The following is a 24,715-nucleotide window of genomic DNA, read 5'->3' as shown; positions in this document are numbered from 1 at the left end:
TCAGTTAACGGACTTCACACTGACAAGAACAGTTATTTCTACTTGATCTTAGCCGATAGGCCGAGAAGAACAGTTATTTCTACTTGATCTTAGCCGATAGGCCGAGAATCGATAAAAAATTGCCTTTCTTCACTTCTTTTATAGTGCTACTTGTAGATTTTCATTGTGGAAGTACATTTGTTTACCACAGAGTACATTTGGTGTACGTTTTTCTTAGGTTATTTCTGTAAACTTTTGAATGTCAACTGCCACAAAATTTTGTGCTTGTGGGTTTTAATAAACCTCCCAGATTGTTTTTACTTAAAACTGGATAGCAACCTCGATAATGTAGCAGGTAAGGTGATATAGTGATTTGTAAGAGTATAGGTGTGTGTGTGCACAGTAAAAACAAACTAGTGAACGTCACTACTAAATGTAGTGAACGTCACTACTAATGTCTGCCACAATACTCACTATTTTTGTGTAGTGACGTTCACTACTAATTTTGTAGTGAACGTCACTACATTGACCACCAAGTAGTGACGTTCACTACAAAATGTAGTGACGTTCACTACAAAAAGTAGTGAACGTCACTACTTAAAAGTAGTGAGTATTGTGGCAGAGCAATTCACTACTAAATTTTTACAGTGTGGTAATAGTAATCTTTTTAATGTAGCGTAGTTGGCGTTTGTTCTACACTACAATAGACTGCAAGTCCTTTGTGTGACCCGTGTTACATCGCGCCTTTGTAAAGCACTAATTGCTGTCGATTTGTTTCTATTTGCATATGTATATCTAATCCAAAACAGCCAAGCTGTAAAAAAAGAGTGCGGCCCTGAGAAAGGCTATGGTGAAAAAAGATGTGAAATCCAAGGTGGCGGCCAAGAAATCAGGGGCGGATCTAGGATTTATAAAAGGGGGGGGCTAACTCAAGGTACTAATCTCTTGGGTAGAGGTAGCGAAGCACACTTCCCAGCATGCAAAGCATGCTGGAACTAGGGGGGTCTGGGGGCATACCCCCCAGGAAATTTTTGAAAAATAGATGCTAAAACACTGCAATTTGGAGACATTTCCACATAAAATTCATAATATTTTCTGTCTGTAGATATTTTATATACTGCCTTTAGATTATAGGTATGGCTCTCTGAAGCATTTTGCTAATGGAAAAGTTTGGGGTAGGTACAGACAACCAAGTACATGATGCACCCCTCTCACAATTGCACAACACTGAATAGGTGCATGTTAGAATAATAATGTTGAAAGTGGAAAATTTTGAAATTTGAACAATACAAGATTGAATCTGAGAGCATTTTCAATGGAAATTGTGAACCTGAATTAAGTATTGTCATACATATTAACTACACAAGTAGATGAATGAAGCCCTTTAAACAGACCAATTCATTTCATTGCATGTATAGGTGCAGGCAGATTTGGAAAAATTCCATAACAGAACCAACTACATATTTCCAGTGAATGTTCTATTAGAGTAGTTAGCTGACTGCTCTATTAGAGTATCTCGATCTTGTAAACCTCCAATGCTGATTCGGGTCCTTGTTGCATAAATTTTAGCATAAATCCACTGATAATACCTTGGAAAGACGTTTATAAGGTGGTTTTATGAGTATTTGTATTATTAGTGATCATATAATTATGCTAAGACAAAATTTCATTATAATACTCAGCATATTGATCAAGTAAAGCCTAAATATGAAGGGGGGGCTTCAGCCCCCAAAGCACCCCCCCTGGATCCGCCCCTGGAAATGGCTGTGATGGTAGGTTAATGGTAAAAATTTTAATAACGACAATTCCGGTGAATTTTGTGCCAAGACCAAGCGGCACCAAATTCACCTGAATTGTTGTTATTAAAATTTTTACCATTAACCTACCATCACAGCCATTTCTTGGCCGCCACCTTGGATTTCACATCTTTTTTCACCATAGCCTTTCTCAGGGCCGCACTCTTTTTTTACAGCTTGGCTGTTTTGGATTAGATTTCACTTCTTTTTGTATTTGTATACCCCAAAGCCGGCCTATGGCTGGCTTTAGGGCTTTTTAACCTGTCATTTTTTCTTTACTACAGGAAGAAGAAAAGATGAAGCAAGATGATTTCTTTGTAGCTGACCTCTCTGCAAGGTGATCCTTCTAGCTGATCTCTCTACCGGATGACTTGCTTGTAGCTGAACTCTCTACAGGGTGATTTGTTTGTAGCTGAACTCTCTACAAGGTAACTTCTTCTAGCTGATCTTTCTACAGGGTGATTTGTTTGTCTCTACAGGGCAATTTGTTTGCAGTTGAACTCTCTACATGGTAGTTTCTTTGTAGCTGAACTCTCTACAATGTAACTTCTTCTAGCTGAACTCTCTACAGGGTAACTTGTTTCTAGCTGAACTCTCTACAGGGTGATTTGTTTGTAGCTGAACTCTCTACAAGGTAACTTCTTCTAGCTGATCTTTCTACAGGGTGATTTGTTTGTCTCTACAGGGCAATTTGTTTGCAGCTGAACTCTGTACATGGTAGTTTCTTTGTAGCTAAACTCTCTACAATGTAACTTCTTCTAGCTGAACTCTCTACAGGGTAACTTGTTTCTAGCTGAACTCTCTACAGGGTGATTTGTTTGTAGCTGAACTCTCTACAAGGTAACTTCTTCTAGCTGATCTTTCTACAGGGTGATTTGTTTGTCTCTACAAGGCAATTTGTTTGCAGCTGAACTCTGTACATGGTAGTTTCTTTGTAGCTGAACTCTCTACAATGTAACTTCTTCTAGCTGAACTCTCTACAGGGTAACTTGTTTCTAGCTGAACTCTCTACAGTGTAACTTCTTCTAGCTGAACTCTCTACAGGGTAACTTGTTTCTAGCTGAACTCTCTACAGGGTGATTTGTTTGTAGCTGAACTCTCTACAAGGTAACTTCTTCTAGCTGATCTTTCTACAGGGTGATTTGTTTGTCTCTACAGGGCAATTTGTTTGCAGCTGAACTCTGTACATGGTAGTTTCTTTGTAGCTAAACTCTCTACAATGTAACTTCTTCTAGCTGAACTCTCTACAGGGTAACTTGTTTCTAGCTGAACTCTCTACAGGGTGATTTGTTTGTAGCTGAACTCTCTACAAGGTAACTTCTTCTAGCTGATCTTTCTACAGGGTGATTTGTTTGTCTCTACAAGGCAATTTGTTTGCAGCTGAACTCTGTACATGGTAGTTTCTTTGTAGCTGAACTCTCTACAATGTAACTTCTTCTAGCTGAACTCTCTACAGGGTGACTTGTTTCTAGCTGATCTCTCTACAGGGTAACTTGTTTCTAGTTGAACTCTCTACAGGGTGATTTGTTTGTAGCTGAACTCTCTACAAGGTAACTTCTTCTAGCTGATCTTTCTACAAGGTGATTTGTCTGTAGCTAAATTCTCTACAGGGCAATTTGTTTGCTGCTGAACTCTCTACATGGTAGTTTCTTGTAGCTGAACTCTCTACAATGTAACTTCTTCTAGCTGAACTCTCTACAGGGTGATTTGTTTCTAGCTGAACTCTCTACAAGGTAACTTCTTCTAGCTGATCTTTCTACAGGGTGAGCTAAATTCTCTACAGGGCGATTTGTTTGCTGCTGAACTCTTTACATGGTAGTTTCTTTGTAGCTGAACTCTCTACAATGTAACTTCTTCTAGCTGACCTCTCTACGGGTGACTTGTTTCTAGCTGATCTCTCTACAGGGTGACTTGCTTCTAGCTGAACTATCTACAGGGTGATTTGTTTGTAGCTGAACTCTCTACAATGTAACTTCTTCTAGCTGAACTCTCTACAGGATGACTTGTTTCTAGCTGATCTCTGTACAGGGTAACTTGTTCCTAGCTGAACTCTCTACAGGTGATTTGTTTGCAGCTGAACTCTCTTACATGGTGGTTTCTTTGTAGCTGAACTCTCTACAAAGTGACTTCTTCTAGCTGATCTATCTACAGGATGACTTGTTTCTAACTGAACTCTCTACAGTGTGATCTGTTATTAGCGGAACTTTTTACTGGGTGATTTGTTTGCAGCTAAACTCTTTGCATGATTGTTTCTTTGTAACTGAACTCTCTACAAGGTAACTTCTTCTAGCTGATCTTTCTACAAGATGACTTGTTTCTAACTGAACTCTCTACAGTGTGATCTGTTCATAGCGGAACTTTTTACTGGGTGATTTGTTTGCAGCTAAACTCTTTGCATGATTGTTTCTTTGTAACTGAACTCTCTACAATGTGACTTCTTCTAGCTGATCTCTCTACAGGATGACTTGTTTCTAACTGAACTCTCTATAGTGTGATCTGTTCATAGTGGAACTTTCTGAGTACTGAGTGATTTGTTAGCATCTGAACTCTTTGCATGATTGTTTCTTTGTAACTGAACTCTCTACAGGGTAACTGATCTCTCTACAGGGCAATTTGTTTGTAGCTGAATTCTCTACAGGGTGATTTATTTGAGCTGAACTCTGTACACGATGGCTTCTTTGTAGCTGAACTCTCTATTAGGTACCTTCTTCTAGCTGATCTGACTACAGGGTGACTTGTTTGTAGCTGAATTCCCTACAGATTAACTTGCAATGTAATATAACTGTGTAAATTATACAGTTATAATTAGTGTGCTGCCATATGTCCCAATTGTATCATACCAACATCTGCAACTTGTATGTATGTAGGTATATGTACACTGTAAAGTTAATTATTATTATTATTATTATTATACATGCAGCTGAATGCTTTATTAGGGTGACTGTTCTATTAGAGTATCTCGATCTCGCATTTGCTGCACGTAGTTGCCTTTCGAATCATAACTCAGTGATTTGTAATCCGATTCTTCTGTACTACTGCAAGAACTTTCTATGATGATTATTCCAGCTACATACTGATTTTCAGTTCATTGCTCTAAGCGGTTTGCCTGGTAGACACGAAAACTAATAGTTTTTTCATTCATAAAAATCGATCGCGTAATTTTTTGACACAGGTTGGATTTTGTGTCATATCTCCATGGTCTTTATCCCGATTCCTTTCAAACCACAAAAAGGCACTCCTACGATGGTTGCTCCATCTACATAGCAATTTTCAACTGATTCCTCCAAGGGGTTTACCCTGTAGGCGTGACAGACCTTCGACCTTATTTTACGCAAATAATCGGTAATAACTCCGTGAATGTTCATCGGATTCCTACCAAAGTTGGTACTGAGATCCGCCTTAATGAGCCCTTTAAGTGTGCCAAATTTCAGCCCAATCCGAGCACGCATTCGTGTTTTATGGCGAATTTTGCGAAGTGTGCGAAATGAAGATGAAGAAGAAAAAAAACGAAGAAATTAAAACGAAATTTTGTTCGCTCGTATCTCGGAAATGGCTGGACCGATTTTCTTCAAATTTGGTATGTAGACTCCCCTAACTGGGCGGCACGTCTCTAGCAAATTTGGTTCCAATCGGATAAGGGATCACAGAGCTACATAGGTGTGAAAATTGCGTTTTCTTTCTTTCTGTTAATATACTCACGGTGTGGCGCGCCAGCTTCTTGGGCCGCACGACACACTATCGTGTGTCTTGATCACCTTTTTTACGGCTTTAGAAGTGCTAGACATGTCACTCCAATAGGCCGTCACTAAAATTCGGACTGGACTGGACCAGCGGACTGGACTGGACCAGCGGACTGGACTGGACCAGCGGACTGGACTGGACCAGCGGACTGGACTGGACCAGCGGACTGGACTGGCGACCAAGTCCACTGACCTGCGGAGTGATCATCAGGATGACTTGATGGCTCAGAGGACTTCTCGGCTGGTTCACACGCCTGGCACAGCTATAGTATAGGAGTCGGCCATTCAGTCTGCCCATACTAATGCGCCTATCAATGTCAAGCCCACCTACACCAGGTCGGGCAGAGGTGGGGATTGTTGGGGATTTGCAAATGCGAGAATGCAAATTCCCCACCCCTGGGGACAACTTTGAGTTACGAATCCCCTAGCTACTAATTATCCCGGGAATCACAACAGTATGGAAAAGTACGGGTATTCGTGTTGCAAATCCCCCTACCCTGGGGGCGAACTTGGATGACAAATCCCCACCTGGGGTAGGTGGGGCGTGACATTGATAGGTGCGTAATCGAGAGTATGCTTTAGCGAGATGCCTACACATCTATAGTCTTGTGGGCTACATGAATCAATTGCATGGTCTGTCATCGTGATAAGTTATTTAGGCTACCTGTAGTCTTCAAGACCCATCGGGGAAGTGAAAACCATGCATATTATAGATATTAAAGAATCCCAACTGCATGATACGATGTTGTAGCCAGCTGCAATGCTACTCACTACGCCGGTAGCTGGCTTGCTAGCTTCAGTGGCCACCGCTTCAGTCACCTATACAACCATGCAATGGTTGTGGACTTGTGCCCAAGTGTACAGTAGCTACGTACTTCACAAGGGTAGCTACTTTCAACTATGTAATAGAAAGTTTTGAAACTCTGTCTGAATGAAACCACATACAGTAGAGCTTATATGGTCCTGTAGGCTCTAATATTTATGATGGAACATGTTAGCTACGTATTTGTCAGTCTTATAGCTAGCTGGTTGTTTATGTGTACTTTTTGTCATATAACTATACATGCACCAGTTGCTTGCAGACCCTTGGCATACTTGCCATAAAGTAATAATAAATAAATAAAATAAATAAAATGCAATTATTATAATATAATACTGTATTTCCTTATTTGTTTAACTTGAAAAACGACAATCTTACAATGTATAAGGGAGAGTATACTATCACAAGTCAAATAACATGGCATCCACTAGAGACGGGCGCAGCTACAACAGAGGAAGTTGTCAGATATGACTTCATTTACACATTCAGTGTGTTGCCAGCATTGGCATTGTGTACACTTGACCTGGAAGTGGTTTACACATTTACAAATTAAGAATGTGATATTACATTTGACCTACCCAATTATCATACAAATCGGCAGACCCACACATCACACACAGGTCAGAAAGATCCACTAAAAAAACAAATATATTTGTGACTGGGCCTGCAAAAATAGGGCATGTGCATGGGCACATGGATTTTGCCTACGTTTTCAAACTTCCAACACTCTTCATGCCACCATTCTATGGCAATGCAATTTTCAGCTCTTAGTAAGCATTTAATTGGCTTTATGATACAAGTTGCAGAATGAAAATATTCTGTTCCAGTACTGCAATATTACTTTATTTATTTATTACTGTGTAGGACTCCATCAAGGAGTATAACACACAGATACAAAAACAAAATCAAAGTAAATTCAGATGATTTAACAAAATGTTCTTAAAACAGTTTATAGATGGCTGATTGACCACATCTTCTGGCAAAGTATTCCATAATTTAATAGTGGATGGTAAAAAGGAAAATAAGTACGAGTTGATTCTTGCTTATGGGATTCTGAAACGTTGTGAATGACCTCTGGTAACTGATGACATTGATGTTAGTGAGATAGATGGAACTTCCACTTGACAATTGATTATCTTATAAAACATGACTAGTTTGCACGACGTACTTGTAGTGTGACAGGGTGTAGTTTGTGCCCACATTCCCTGTTTAGTCACACAATTCAGTGCACCACTAACTCACTTCTTCTCTTTGTGTCTAAAGCACGATACAAGAACACTTCCCCAGAGCAGGGTTCAGTGGCGGATCTAGATGGGTTTCTGGGGTTTCGACAGAAACCCCCTTTTAAATTTAGCTCAGTGCAAGTCTAAATACATGCATAAACATTGTTGCACTGACAATTTGTAATATCAAACAACTATATAGTAGCATGCATGCAGCTGCACTTAGCTAACACCATTTCAGTATAGCTATTAAACTCTCAGCAACACTTCATTTTTCATCTCCCACTGCATTAAAAACGATCGAGATACTCTAATAGAGCAGTCAAGTAACTACTCTAATATAGCAATCAAAGCTACAGCTTACAGTCACCATTTTTGCCCTATAGTTAGCTATAGTATTTACAGATTAAAGCATTGGATTTCTTGTAGCTAATTGCTAACTAACTGAAGTAGCCTAAAATCCAATCTCAGAGTTTCTAAAATCTCAAAATTTTCTGGAGAAATGTCATCAGATGCCTTATTCAGCTACACCAACTTTCAGAAATCCCGTTTTAAAAATCCTAAATCCGCCACTGGGGTTTCACTGGTGGTACGGTCGATTCCACATATTTTTCATCTTGCGCTGTAAGAATGTCGTAGGCTGCTTCCCACGTTAAGTTCCTCTGCTTGGTTCAGTATGATAGGATGAGCTGTTAAGGACATTCTCGCCTACTATAGTTGCAGCTGCTATCCATGGTAACGAAATTAGGCATCATGCATCGTAATTTCTCCGTGTTTCGGCCTTCCCCAGCGATGTAAAGAGAAACTTCTAATTACAGGCTTCACAGGTTAGCCTGCCTAAATGTTAATTAAGAAATAAATAGCCAAGTATTAAGGCGATATATCTGTCGTGCTGTGGTTATATAGTCCGCAAATTAGTCACAAGCTTCTAAAATGCGGACTGGACTCCGTGGAGTGCGCTGGAGTATTGGTCCACTGGTCCAGTCCAGTCCGAAAATTAGTGACTACCCTCCAATAGGCACTGTACTACGATCTGCGACCGCGGTCAAAACTAAAGGTCAATGAACAAAGCCGATTTTTCACTAAACAACGGTCAAACTGTTTCCAGCACGGTCAAAGCTAGTCTCGCGTGGCCAGACCGCTTTTTTCCGTGTATTGGGTGGGGGAAAAAGGGTCTGGTGCAACTCCAATAGCTGTTTACTTTGGAGCCTTCCCCAGATTCCGGGGACGCTAATTGAATAACATTGGTCACAAAGGAGGTGCTATGACGTCAGTAAAACTATGAGGTATTCCTACACTCCTGCTCCGGTTGTGAGTCTTGTTATGAACTTTCAAGACGCTATAAAAGAGACATCACGCTATAAAAAAAACATCGGAGCAAATTAAGATTCGTTTATTGTACTTTGGGTGAAAAGATCAAAGTGAAAAGTGTACTTTTATTCCATATTGTATACCTGGCTGCACACTTCAAAGCTGGCAGGGTGCTGTATTTATTTCAAGTGTGCTGTATTTTCCCTTTGATCCCAATACAGCACTGTTGAAACAGTAAACAAGTTGACCAAAGCATGACCAATGCCGTTATCGCATTCTTTTCACCAAACCACTGCAATATTATGAAGCCATTCAACAATTATGACATATCATAAACACATAGAACAATGCCATGACCTAAACACAAGTGGGCGAATTAGCTACATTCTTAGGGAAAAGGAACAGAGCACACGGTGTTATCAACACTACAAAATGACTCCTGTCCACGTTGTAAAGCCAGGTGGAACACGATAAGTTAATTCGCTCCAGTTGCCTTCGTGGTATCATTCCCAGCGCCACACCATGGCTTCATAAATGCGTTCTCACCCGCCAAACACAATAGCAAGCCTCTCTATAACAAAGTCACAGACTTACTCATGGGCTTTAAGCCAGGCCTCAACCGAGAAAGAAGCAGTTGGCCACTTACTGTCGCTCTCGGCAGCTCAAATCAATTAAAGCTACGTAGCTAGCTAGCTTCATCACGCTGGTGCTCTGACGCTGGAGGCAGTATGAACGAGTATGAATAATGTTAATCACTGCAGTGAATACACACGGTCTCGAGCTTACGCGGATAGGCACTCACCTCCTGCTACTTGGCGTCACCCCCACTCTTCGCAGCCACTACTTTAGTACAATAAACCAGTTAAAGCACCGCCATTGCTCGTGCAATATGGAAAAAATAGCACTCGGGCATGGTCTCGAACCTAATACAGCACTCGGCTTCGCCTCGTGCTGTATTAGTCTCTCGCCTTCGCCTCGTGCTGTATTAGTCTCCCGCCCACGCCCTCGTGCTATTTTTTCCCATATTGCACTCGCGGCGGTGCTTTAACTAGTATTTAAAGGATAAACCATAGATAATATACAGATCTTGAGTTTACTTACTGACGTCATCGGCGCCTCCTTTGCGGTCAATGTTATTCAATTAGCGTCCCCAGACAGAAGTAAACAGTTATTAGAGTTGCACCAGACCCTTTTTCCCCAGCCAATATACAGAAAAAAGCAGTCTGGCCATGCGAGACTAGGTCAAAGCTTCGTGAGTAAGTAGTACACGAAAATATAGCGAAAATAAACGGAACCAGGTCAGTAGTCAAGACAAATTTTTGATGGAAGTCAACGGTCAAAATTGAAAACCGATCTTGACCGGTTATGACCGTGGTCGCAGATCGTAGTACAGTGTCTATTGGAGTGATACCCCCTTGCCTCTGAAGTGTCATGCTGTATTCTACGGTTTTATACAGGTGCTAGACGTTGGTCGTGAAATGTCACGCCTTTGTATGTGTTACTGAGGATTTCCAAATCTTTGTAACATGTCTGAAACGCAAAGTGTAAAACCGTGATCCAGTACGTCACTTCCTGCCTTTTACCCATTCGACGATGCCCTTTACACTGGACCAACGGTTATGATTCAATCAAGTCATTTTTTGACAGATTTTGTACTCGTGTGTCTGTGTTTCACTGGTCTCATAGCGTGTTATAAGAATTTAAAATTTCACGTGAGAGGCGTGCACATGAATGCATTGCAATTTGGTGTTGCAAAGATTTGGAAATCCTCAGTAGTGTTGCATATAAACAGCATGAAATATCACGCCCGATTACACCTCTGAAGTGTCATGCTGTGTTTCTACAGTTTTTAAATACAGGTGCTAGAGGTTCTGCAACAATGTGAAATGTCACGCCTTTGTGTGCTAGTGTTACATATATGTCTGAAGTGCTAGATGCCTCCTCTTTTTATATATATTATTTTGATCTTTTGTAGTCTTGTTTGACAGGAAAAGCTTTGTAAGCATCTCTGCAACCAGTTTGAAACAATGGTGATCTCTTCTATACTATCTGTTGAAACACAACTAAGATCAAGTGATCAAAGGAGTTTTACAAGCGATCAAGATCTCTGCGAAAGTGACTTTGAAAGCAAACATAGCAGCAAGAGAATTTAATAACCTTTTATGGTTGACAGTCAAGGCTCTTAATGAAATCAAGTGATCAAATTAAGCAAAGGATTAATGCATGTAGTTTTTGATTGTGGGTTTTGAATGATCATGTAGAAGAATTTGTCAAAGTTTTAGGGCTGTTTATAGATAGTTGCCAATAAAGTGTTGTTGATGAGAGAAAAAATGTTTGTAGCTGGAACTGATGTACTCATTAGGGATGTATTGATATCAATATTTTTATTGGTATCGGCCATTTTTGATGATATTGGATCTGTTATGGTTTGAGTGGTCAACCTAGTACTTGTAATGCTGCCTTGCAACTTTTCAGTATAAAAACGTGTGTACTATTAGAAGTGATTGCCACCACTTTTTTTTTCTTTTTTGCGTATATATGTATATCACCTTTTTACAGCTTTAGAAGTGCTAGGTATCATCCTTTTGCATGAAATATCATAGCATGAAATATCACACCTCTGAAGTGTCATGCTGTATTTTTACAGTTTTGTACAGGTGCTAGATGTTGGTTGTGAAATGTCATGTCTTTGTATGTGTTAGTGTTACATATAAACAGCATGAAATATCATGTCTGTGTCTGTGAAGTGCTATATGCCTCCTCTTTTGATCTTTTAGCCTTGTTTGACACAAATAGCTTTGTGAGCATCTTTGTGCAACAGTTTGAAACAAGGGGTGGTGGTCTCTTCTATACACGACTAAAATCAAGTGATCAGAGGGTTTTCCAAGCGATCGAGATCTCTGCAAAAGTGACTTTTTGAAAGCAAACAGCAGCAAGAGAATTTACTAACCTTTTATGGTTGACGATCAAGGCTCTTAAATATGAAATCAAGTGATCAAAGCAAAGGATTAATGCGTTTCGTTTTTGATTGTGGGTTTAATTTTGAACAATTATGTAGAAGAATTTGTCAAAGTTTTATAAAAATGTGGTGTAATTGAGGCTGTTTGTAGATGAGGCTGTTTGTAGATAGTTTCCGATAAGGTGTTGTTGATAAGAACAAAAAATGTTTGTAGCTGGAACTGATGTACTCATTAGGAATGCACTGATATCAATATTTTTATCAGTATCGGCCATTTTTGATATCAGATCAGTATCGGTTATGGTTTAAGTGGCCAACCTAGTACTTTAATGCTGCCTTGCAACCTTTCAGTATAAAAATGTCTGTGCTATTATAGGTGATCATCAAAATGTGGTATGTACTTATGAAGAATGCACTTTCTGTATAGACCAACCATTGTCTGCATGTGATAACTTTAGCTCATTGGCAAAACATCCTAGCAGCAATAGCTAGACTCCAGATGACAAGTACATTTCTCTCTACCGCTTTGCCAGTAAGACGAGAGTTGACCTCCCATCTTTGCACAGTGGTTAAAACGTCTGGTAAAAGCGTCTTCAAGGTAGTTGTGGGACACCCAGAAATTCAATCTCACATGTTGAAACTATTGCCACCTATCAGTGGGGTTAATCAACAATAGGCAAGGAGAAATCCTCAAATGTTTAAGATAAGTAATCCAAGCGAAGTCTTGTTGGAACAGGTGATCCGGGGCTTAACCTGGTTGTGGTCAAAGGGAGAAGAATAAGATAGTGGTGGTAGATGTGGCGATACCATTTGAAGAAGAATCTGACAACCTTCTAGTAGTAAGACAAACAAGAGCAGAAATATATATGTGACCGGATTTGACAAAACCAGGCTTCCACACACATCATAATTTACAACTTTGAAGGACCATAATTCAGTATGAAAGTGAGCTATCAGTTTCAAATTTGGACTTGTTATTACATAAAGCAATGAAAGCATTATGTGAAAATTGTAGGGCAATAGCATACTGCATTGTCAAGTTACTAGCAATTAAAGTCGAAGAATTGGATGTGTGTGGAAGCCTGGTTTTGTCAAATCCGGTCACATATAACAATCTGAATACCTCCAGCTTTTGCATCCCAAGCTCAAGCTCTAACTAGTTGCCAGATCAAAGAGAGTGGGACTGAGGGAACTTTTCTCCTTCACTCCCTTTTCACAGGGAATGTCACCAGTACATCCCTATACTGTTCAACTGAGCCAGTGTAGATGTCTTGCTTTACAGAAATAGTTGAGGCCCAATAAGTGTTCTGATTCTAAGGTAACTGCAGACCACCATCTCACCAGTAGGTATAAAAGTAAGGCATGCTAGTCATTCTAGGAAATAATTCATACTTGATTGTCTAGATTCGTGGCCCCTTTTGTGGACAGTATGATCCGTAAGGTAGTCTAGTTTCGGCTTCATGAATCAGTGTAAGGCATTCAGTTTTTGCCAATTCATGAGAAGGCTATCAAAAATTGTCTGGTTTCTTTCAGTTACTGCTCTCCTTTTGTGTGGTGTTACCCTATCCTTACCTGCATAGTCAGTTGGTGTAATGTAAGCTCAATTCTTCTGTTGATTGCAGGAGATAGCTAGTTGACAACCCTAATGCATTTTCCACGTCCAGCTATGCAATGTAAATTTTCCTACGCCTTCTTCAAGTGTCTTGCATACAGGATTGAAGAAGAAAAGTATGCTTGGAGCATCCTTCAAAAGTTTTTGGGCATAGCTGATGGCATCCACTTCCCCACTTCTATAGCCCAAGATGTGATCCTCTTTGTAATACAGGCAGCACAAAGTTTGTATATGGTGTTCTGTAGGCAAATCATTTGTTCTTTTAAGCCAGTACTGTTGTACTGTCTTCCAGCTGTCTGGTATCTTCTTGGCTATTCTACTCACAGTGAGTATTAGTCTGTAGTCCTGCTTTTGAATCTTCCAGTTCTGATAGGTTAACCCATCTGGGCCAGGTGCAGACCTGGCCAGCAACCGTCTTACCTGTGAGATTACTTCCCTGTCAGGCCTCTTGGTTGGTCTCCTTCTTGGTGAGTGTCCACATTGCCATCTGGTGGTGAAATTGGTCAAGAGGTATCTTGCAAACTTTCCTCTCTTCGATGCAGTTCTTAGCATTCTGTCAATACTTGGCCTGTAGCTGTTTGATCTGTTGGATGCAGCGCTGTTGTCCAGATATTCTGCTACCTGGCGTTTCATCAGTATCTGTCCTACCATCACCCCTATTGTCAATCCTATCTGTGTGCTGTTTGTACAGCTGGTCTACTGTCATTCATACCTGAGTTACGGTGGTCTCTCTCTATCTATAACTGAAGTCTCTTCTTTCCTTTGTATTGTCCGTGTCTCTATGGTCTCCTGTTGTTCCTCCTCCTAGTTTGCCACTGTCTTGTTCTGTATCCTCTTGTTGCACTTGTTCTGTGTCCTCTTGTTGCACTGTTCCATGACTTGAAGGAGTCGAATAGAGACCAAAGTTCTATGGGCTGAAGTTACCATCCTAGCCTATGCAGACAACTTGCATTTTGTCAAGTTGCAGACCCTTTTACATATGGTTCATTGGGTGGGCTGGCTTGACCTTTAAACCAGCCAAATGTGCCACCCTCAGCTGGAAACCCAGCGACACTGGCATCAGCACCAAGTCATCCCAAATAGTAGTAATGATCCTCATATTGGACAACTCCTCAACCTAATGTGAAAATTGTTGTTTTCCACAAAGTGTCGTGGGGCACAGTTTATACTTGAGGTTGTGCATTTGGACGCCTTGAACTGCAGCCCTGTCCAGATTGCGAACTCTTGTGCCCAGTCAAGCATCTCTTGTAGGTGGTTGGAGGTATCTGCTATAAAGCAGAGGTCACCTGCATATGCCAGCACAGCTACTCCACCTTGGGTGAAGATATAGCCCTCCTTGTTAACACTGTGTATCAACTGTTCTAGTTTTAGGTCAAACAGAATTGGGCTGAATGGACATCCTTGCTTTACTCCTTTCTCACAATGTATGCCATTCGTATGATGTTTCCCTATTCTTACCTGCATAGTTGAGTTAGTGTAATGTCATTCCAGTTCTTCTATTGATCACAGAAGACGGCAAGTTGGCACTACCCCAAATGCATTTTTCAGGTCCAGCCATACAATGTAGTAAATTTTCCTATCTTTCTTTGAGTGTCTTGCATACAGGATTGAAGAAGAAAAGTATGCTTGGAGCATCCTTCAAAAGTTTTGGACATAGCTGATGGCATCCACTTCCCATTTCTATAGCCCAGGATGTGATCCTCTTTGCAATACAGGTAATACAAAGTTTATATATAGTGTTCTGTAGGCAAGTTGGTCTCTAGTTATTACATTTTATTTTTCTGTGACTTGAAGGAGTCTAATAGGGAACAAAGCTCTGCAACTTTGATTGGGATAGAAGAGTTACCATCCTAGCCTATGTTGCACCTAGTCATAGAGCCATCACAACAGTTGCAGGCCTTATTACATATGGCTCACAAATATGCTGGGTAGGCTGGCTTGACCTTTAACCAGTCAAATGTGTCACCCTCAGCCTGAAGCCCAGTGACACTTCGTTGAGTCGGCACCCTTCACTCTTGGAGGAGAACAGCTGCCAACGCTTACATGGGGACAATCCCACTCATTCCTCATCACATGACTCCTTATCCTGAGGCTACAGGTGCAGCTTCCTAAACTTATATACTGTCATTGCATACTTTGTAAACATCATTATTAAATAATAGTTGAATCTTTAGCTAGTTTATATAACTTATCTATGCTGGCTAGTTTATCAAAATCACAGGCTTTCTATGTAGGTCCTAGTGGGACAGTTAATAAAATAATAGACTGTTTAGAGTAGTTTTAGTGGAAGATTCTAGCAATAAAACAACATTCTACAACCATTTCTTGGCAACCACCTTGCATCTCACAACTTTTTCACCTGTAAATAGAATTCTAGGGAAACAGAAACCTACATAAATTCATCGATTCATAGGACATTAACATCACTGCACCACCTTTTACCTGTCTTCCAACCACAATAACCTTCTGGTTGACTGCAACCAAATATGCTCTGGGTCACCCAGGACTTGTTGCTCTAAGAAAACTACTCCCATATCTCTAGGAATTGCTTGTCTTCACCGTTTGAAATCATCTCCATATCGGGTTCAGATAAACCCCATTGAATGGTGCGTTGGTCAGTGTTTCTAGGTGACCCCCATACCGTCTGCAGTTGATGGTACCTCAAAGTTGTTTGAACCGTTTGAGCACTGTACAAGTTGAGAGAAGGTTAAATTGGGAAAGCAGTACTCTGAGAAGAAAATGTATTTGCCATCTGAGATCCAGCTGTTACTGCCAGGGTGTTTTGCTGCTGAACTAAAGCTTTTCTACTGGCCGGGAAACTTAGTCAGCGACTCAGCAAGCCACTGGTCCTGCAGTAATGGGGATGCAGTCATGGTTTTCTCTTAAGTGATGGTGCAACTTTTAATTTGACCTCCTCATCTGTGAAAGTAATTTTACACCTAGTCTATGGTAACACCCTCTTACTAAACTGTGCAATGATTTGGAAATCATGACTAATCTGATGTTCCTCCCAGTCTGGGTGAGCATTCGGCACAACTGGTAAATACGTGACTACCATGAGGCACAAAATTACTATAGTACTCTCTGACCACTACTCGCAAATTGACTGCCACGAAAGTTAGTGACACATTATATCATTTGAAAATCCAAAGTTGACAGATTTACACAAAAATACACAATCATGTATGGTGGATGCACTCTGTTCTGAGTTATCATTGTTTACCTACATGGATGGATAACATAATATTCTCACACATCAAAGTAGCAATTTACAAACTGCCTTTAAATTTTATTCACATAACTACCGGGAACCCCCCTTCAATTCAAAGTGATATCTAGGCTATTCCAGCTAGTCTATGAGGCCTGTACCATTGTTCTTCAGTCATACATCAGAGGGAAGGTAGTTCACAAAGCCTGTAGAGAGTCACCGCCACACCTAAGGAGACCACCGAAAAGAAACCTCAGTTAACCTTTACAAAAGTTTAATATAGACTTCATTTAGCTTTTTACTTCTTGCATACAGGCTGCTTTTACCATTTAATGGTTTTACTCAACGGAGACAAACACACACACACACTTTCAGAAAACAATTTCAGTAAACCAGGCGTGCACCCACAGCCGACCAAAGCGCACACCTGGGTTAAAAAACTTTGTGATTTGTCGTAAGTTGTTTAATCTAACAATGTTTTCTTAGCAGTGCGTACCAAGAACTTCTTGTGTTGGTTCTGGCCTCTGGTGTCACTTATTCTGTGTGTAACCATAGCCACAACTGTTGAGTCCTTACTAACATGATATTTGAAAACTTGTGGAGCCCAGGCAACATCGAGCTCATCTTCAGTGTTTGGCAACCCCAGGCCTCCTGCTCTTCAATTGTGTAAAAGTAAGGTGTGTTAGTCCTTCTAGGAAACTGAAATGCCTTCTTAGCCATGCCAGTTGTCAATATTCTGGGCCCACCCTTTTGTTGGCAGCATGATCCTTAAGACATAACCTATCTTTGGCTTCACAAACTTGTGGGGGGTATTCATTCCATAAAGTGTCGTGGGACAGACTGCAAAGTATTGTGCCCAGTCAAGCATCTCTTGTAGGTGTTTGGGGGTTTCTGCTATAATACAGAGGCCGTCTGCATATTCCAGCACAGCTACTTCATCTTGGGTGATACTTCATCTTGGGTGAAGCTATAGCCATCCTTGTTGACACTGTCTATCAACTGCTTTAGTGCTAGGTCAAACGGAGTTGTGCTGAGCGAACATCCTTGCTTTCTCACAATATATGTCATTCATATGATGTTTCCCTATTCTTTACCTGCACAGTCAAGTTGGTATAATGTTGTTCCATTTATGCTTCTGTTGATCGCAGGAGATGCTAGTTGGCACTAACCCAAATGCATTTTTCAGGTCCAGCCATGCAATGTGAATTTTCCTGTTCCCTATTTTTAAGTGTCGTGCAAACAGGATTGAAGAAGAAAAGTATGCTAGGAGCATCCTTCAAAAGCTTTGAGCACATCACAACAGTTGCAGGCTTTATTGCATATGGCTCACAAATATGTTGGGTGGGCTGGCTTGACCTTTAAACCAGCCACCCTCGGCCTGAAGCTCATTGACACTTCATTGAGTCGGCGCCCTTCACTCTTGGAGGAGGACAGCTGCCAACACTTACACGGGAACACAATCCCACTCGTTCCCTATCACGTGATTCCTTATCCTGAGGCTACAGGTGCAGCTTCCTAAACTTATATACTGCTATTGCATAATTGTAACTGTCTTCATCATTAAATGATAGTTGAGTCATCTAATGTTTGTAGTTTCAAGGGAGTAATTTTCAGTGGTGACGTGGAGCTATGTATGCATAAAAATCAAGTTATTGTTCTTGTTAGTAACACAGTGGAGTGGCATGCCATCTTCTTGGTCCACATACAACACTGCTGTGTGTTTCTGATATTACAACATGTCCATTAATCCTTTGTAATAAAGCTGTAGTCATTATGAAATACATGTACTTGAAACTAAGTGATGGTATAAGTGACGTACTAATTTAGCCCCTGATGGGATATGTTATGTATTGGGTGATATATTGTCTATATATGCCCTTGTAGGGATTACCTTTTCTTTATGGCCACCAGGGAACATGTTGATAAAATTTTGGAGCAATGAAACAAGTCTGGTGTCATCCAACAAACTTTGTCAGATATTGACAATAACTTCACTCATGCATATGCCGACACTATAATGACCAAACTACAGACTGTCTGGTCATCATGTCTAGTGAAACAGTTCACCACAGCAATGCCACAATTATCAATCATACAAGATATTGTATGGGAACAGTTGCACACTGGTGACTGGAAGGATGTACCAGTGATATGGAGGTGTCTGTATTCACATTCCTCATTACTAATATCACTGTGTCACGTTAGTGATGGAAATTTAACCCAGGCCATGTTGGAATTGGATAAGGCAATCCTCATGGGTTGTCCCATACTTGACAATTGTATACCGGCAAGAACTAGCAACTGTAGTTAGTAGTGAAATATCCTCCAATAATAAGAATACTAGTACATCTTCAGCTGTCAAAGAACAGAGTCTACAAACACTTGAGATAGACCGGAGCAGAGAAGATGATAGTGGTCAGGCTAAAAGACCTAGACTAGGCTCACATGACAGCAGAGATGTTGTATCAGTTAATAATATAATTGAGAAGGTCAGGTCACCATCACTTAATGATTTTCTACTAAACTACATGACAAAACATCATCCTGTGATACTATTGGACTGTATGGACCACTGGCCTGCATCTACCAAATGGAGGTAACTGACTATAATTGTGACTAGATTTTTGAAAATGTGGATTTTTAAAATTGTACATCAGTAGTGGTGTTGTGAGGTAAACAGTGTTAAAGATTTCAAGCCATTGTAACTAGCTACGGTAACTTTCTGGAGCATGTGTATGAAATTTTCACCAGAGACATACCAATTTAGAGCATTCCCGGTTACTTCCTGTAGAATTTCCTGCCAAACTTTTTAACGTAAATTTTCTACTATCTGACAAACTGACTGACTTCACTGACTGCTTCAACCTGAGATGTACCTTTTAGCATTTCGATGTTTGATAGTTGGGGCACGCATTCAGTTGTGCAATTAATTTGTATAATAATATGTTAACCAAGAGTTGATAATATAAAAAGAGAGGAGAGTGTCCTACTTCAGTATAGCCTGTACAAATGGGTATTTTGAAGTAATACAGTAAAACTTATTTCTTTAGGATATCATGTCAACACATACAGTGTTAAGGAGTGTTGACATTGTCATCAGTGGACTGCTTATTGAAGCCATAACTACAAGGGTCATCGAAACTTAATGTAGATTGTAGAACTTTGTGTGGATGAGATCAAAGGAAAAGGTGTACTTTAAATTTCACAAAGTACACTCTCAGCCAGCCAACAGTGCTTCATGACCACAAAGAGTGCTTTATTGCACCGCAAAGAGTGCTTTATTGCACCACAAAGAGTGCTTTATTGCACCGCAAAGAGTGCTTTATTGCACCGCAAAGCGTGCTTTATTTGTTCAATAAAGCACTCTTTGCGGTGCAATAAAGCACTCTTTGTGAGCAGTAAAGCACAGTTGCCCACGTACCTTAGTGCAGGCTAATAGCCTGTGGGGCTCACGCCAGTACGACTAATCACCCACACCGGTGAAGGCTGATAGCCTCGCCGTACTGAGTGATCAATCACCCCAGCCAATACAAGTTCTACCACTGGATTGCTTCTATAGACATACCTAAATGCTTCGATGATGGGTGGGAGAAGGTAATGTTGCTGTTACATTTGTTAATGTAAACGGACAAGTCCTGGAGATATCACGAAAATATTTCGCCATGTGACTCACAATAGAATCGATTGTGGGTTGCGAGCAAAACCTGCCAAAATACGCATTGAATGTCTTCCATCCCAAACTATGGTGAACTGCACGTATGTTACTTTGTTAAACTAGTTTGTGTGCATTCAGGCTGCTAATAGTTCGTGCAACGCTTGTTAATTACGGGTCCTAGTGTATGGTGAAGCTACACGACTAGAAAGTTCCATAAATCATTTAAAGCATAGCCTTGCTTGGCCTTGCTCGTGCTATATGAAAATAAAACTCAGCCGCGCGCCTTGTGCTTTATTTTTCATATAGCACTCGCGGCTATGCTTTAACATATGCTTTAACATATACGTAGAGACCTGACCAACTAACACATTGAAAGTGACTATAGATATTGCATCATATCTTCAAAATATAGTTTATACAGGCTATACTGGAGTATGACACTTTCCTCTCTTTTTACATTATGAACTCTTGGCCTAACATTCTTTCCTTTTGATATGGTATGTGATGGTTCACCAGTAGCTAATGAATTATGTTATTACAAGACAAGTAAGACAATAAGTGCAATGTAAAATTACAATTTTATATTTGAGTATATATAGGGATCAAGCAGTGAAGCAAGGGAGGTCATCTGTATCTGCAGTTATGCTATTGGATATTTTATCCCTGTTTCAATCTATTTATAGGAATTAAATGTCCACTAGTATAGCTGCAGATACAGGTGACCTCTCTTTTTTTTCATTGTTTTATATATATATATATATATATTATTATTATTATTATTTCTATGATCCCTACATTTTGTACTACTGTAATAGAGGTGTTGATTTGATCAAAGATGAACTTTGCATAATGTGTTTTTACAGGCTCTATATGATTACAAACTGTTAACAGTTATAAAAATAATGTTATCCACTTGATATAATAATATTCTCCCTCATCAGTATAGAGTACCTGAGGAAGATAGCTGGTCCAAGAACAGTCCCAGTGGAGTTGGGTTCACGTTACACTGATGATAACTGGTCTCAACAACTGATGACTATTGCTAGCTTCATTGACAAGTATATAGACAATCCTGTAAGTAGTGTATCCGTAGTAGTATTTTCTTCCTTTTAAGGCTGTGGTGAATTATATCTCTTTACACGTTTAGTTACTGTATGCTGTACAGGTATTTTCATTTCAATGATCCTTACTGCAGTTTCTTTGTTTTACAGACACCTGGAGATCCAGTAGGATATCTGGCACAACACACATTATTTGATCAGGTAAATAGATCACCTTGTTGCCGTTTTGAAATAATCATGTTATTCTTTTTCAATTTTAAAATCATCATTGTGCTAGTTTTTGTTACATACTATTCTTCTTAGTGTATGCACTCTTATGCTCATACCGTAGAGTCTGGTTGTTAGGTGCACATATCTAACAAAAGTTCGCAAAAAAATATTGTGATTAACATGTATAGTTGTTAAGCACATACGCCTAATAGAAAACCTCATTATGGATTCACTCTCTTGGGGTGGTATGAATTGCAGTTATTATATGTACCAATATTTTGGGTCCACTGAACCCTTCATGTGGAGCATACTACAGAAGACTACTTTGATTGTTAAGTATAGTAAAGGCAGATATTTTGGCTTTGTACTTCGTGAAATTTTGTGCTATACCTATTAGCAAATGTCTAGCATTTCTTCTCTTGTATAGCTCCGTGTCATGTTGGAGCTTCGTGTTCGTCCACATGCGCTTATCGATCATGATTAAGTATATGCTTAACAGGTAATATGCGCTTAATATCTACATGTACTTAACAACCAGATACTACAGTTCAGTAATATTATATTTTGTGTTTCCATTTGCCCCTCAAGATACCTCAACTAAGAGAAGACATAGTAGTTCCAGACTATTGTTGTCTTACTACACTAACTGATGAAGATGGTAGTGATAATCCTGATGTGAAGATTAATGCTTGGTTTGGACCAGTAGGAACTATCTCTCCACTACATTATGATCCTGAACACAACCTTCTCTCACAAGTACAACCAGTTACACACAATTGTAGATTGTAGTCACACACAATTGTAGATTGTACAATGATATAATATGTCCTTGTGATATGTACATCATACACTGCCTTTGAAGCCATAATACCAACACAAAAAGTTTTCTATTACAAATTTTGGTTATGTGTAACAGTTTATCAGTCAGCTGGTGACTAGCAAGTATGTGTTAAATTGTTGAAGTGTTTCTGTGAACTATCTGTTGTGATTTACTACTGTAATTACGTTTCATTAACTTTCTGTCTACCCTCTCTGTATGAGCATGTCATACACCTGACTATAATGTTTTTCGTATCGACTGCTTCGTTTGGCAATGTAATCTGTATTGACATCAAGTGTGCATTGTGTAATGTAAACTAGTGAGTCACTTGGCCTATTGTACTGATGAGTATCATCTGTTGTTATCTGTTGTAGGTGGTAGGGTCAAAGTACATTAGACTATACTCAGCTGACCAGTCCAGTTATTTGTATCCTCGTGATGGCATCATGTCCAATACTAGTCAGGTATGATGTCTATTGAATATTTCATAATATCGTATGTGCCTAGATTATCATCCTATAAGTTAAGATCCATTCATGGTTGTCTTATAGGTGGATGTGGAAAATCCTGATTTGCAAGAGTTCCCTCAGTTTACCAAAGCAGTTAGCTTGGAATGTATCCTACAACCAGGACAAATGTTGTACATCCCACCAAAGTGTTGGCACTATATACGCTCTCTTGAAACCAGTTTCTCTGTCAGTATGTGGTGGTCATAGTCTACCATGAAATATAAACCACATCATCAATAACAATGTGTGTGTATTATAAGTATGATACATACATTATTACATGTAATATACTGGTCCACTTGTAGTAAGGTTGAGAGTTGACTTTATTTTGTTAGTTATATCAAGAGTACGTAATAAAAATATTAAACTTACTTACTGAGGCTGCAGGATAAGGTAATTTATTATGGGTAACCAAGACCAAATCATCTGAGAGGAGCATTTGCCAGAAAAACCCATACCTACATGATCCCTAATATGCAGTACTACTGTTTGTATGATAGAAACTGATATCGGCTGGTTCTAAGTACTTTAGAAAATTTCCCCTAGCAAAGTAAGTGAAGGAACAGTTAAAGAAAGTGGCAAACTGGCTGCTTGAGGTTCACCTTCAAGTTAATGGTGTTAGCTCAACACCATGACATGGTGTATCAAGTGGCTGCTATGCCAGATAAATACCAATGACATTTGTCTTGTCCAAAAAGTAAGCTAACAAGTGGCAAACTGGGTGCTAGCATCAAGTGTTGCCCTTTGAGTATATTGTGTCAGTGTCACTACAGTAGCAAGTTAATAGGAGAAAAAGACCAACTGAAATGCCTGAAAGTTGAGTGACAATATCAAAAAAAATAGAAGAAAACAGAGCCAAGTTTGACTATGTTTAAACTGTCAACTGTTCTGTGTTTAAATTCTTTTAGTTATAGTTTTATCATGAACTATTTACCTGAGCATTGTAAATACAACTTTACACTGGCCAGTGTTTTTACAGTATTGTAAGATCCTATTGAAGGAATTTAAAACAATTTGCCAAACTCCCAATGTTTGATTTGTCACAGTCTGCAGTCAAAAGGCTAGACACACTGTGTTGCATAACCACCATTTTACACCACAATAACAAATGTATCATGTGCATGTCTTTTGGGGTGCTGACAATTACCTGGCTCCTGCACCTTTCCATCCATTCATCTACTAGTAATCAACTTCATGTGAGAAAGCATTGACACTTTGATTTCCTATGAACCACAAAGTTTGAAGTACATACACACTAACTACTATGACAGTTGCATTGATAATGATTGGGATGGTAATCATGCTTCCTTTATGATCATGGGATATCTCTACTAGAGGCTCACTTGAGATCAAGATCAACACTGACATCATGTTATGTGGTGATAGCTTACTCTTACAATTCCTATTGGTAGATGGCTGGTTAAGACAGTGCCGTAATAGTTGGAGATGAATGCATATAGAAAGTACAAGAGTGCCAGTAACGTGTAATTACAAAAGTGTGATCTAGTAATTTGAGAAAATAGTACAATTAATATAAGATCACTCATAATACAGAAACAGACAAAACCCATGCAGGTACAACACAATTTGCAGGTATGTGCAGTGGCAATTCTAGACCTGACCCACAGGGCCGGGCCAAGTAGGGAACAGCATGACTATTGTTGTATATCTAGAATCTCATCATGGGGGGGTCAAAGCTATAGGATTTTTGCAATTTGAAGGTGTGAAAACAGCTTAGAATTTATGTTAAAACATGGAAAATGCTAAAATTAACAATGCCAATCTATACTGCAACTTTTCCCCAAGAGTTAT

General features: G+C 39.7%; 1 pseudogene; it reads left to right on the top strand.

Moving 5' to 3' along the window:
* Window positions 1-240: 240 nt before the first annotated feature.
* On the top strand, window positions 241-23,248 carry LOC136266927 (lysine-specific demethylase 8-like; annotated as a pseudogene).
* The last annotated feature ends 1,467 nt before the right edge of the window (window positions 23,249-24,715 follow it).

This window comes from Dysidea avara, chromosome 9, assembly GCF_963678975.1.
Source record: "Dysidea avara chromosome 9, odDysAvar1.4, whole genome shotgun sequence".
Lineage (NCBI taxonomy): Eukaryota > Metazoa > Porifera > Demospongiae > Dictyoceratida > Dysideidae > Dysidea > Dysidea avara.
Note: the sequence above shows the minus strand (reverse complement) of the source record. Positions and strands in the feature narration are given on the sequence as shown.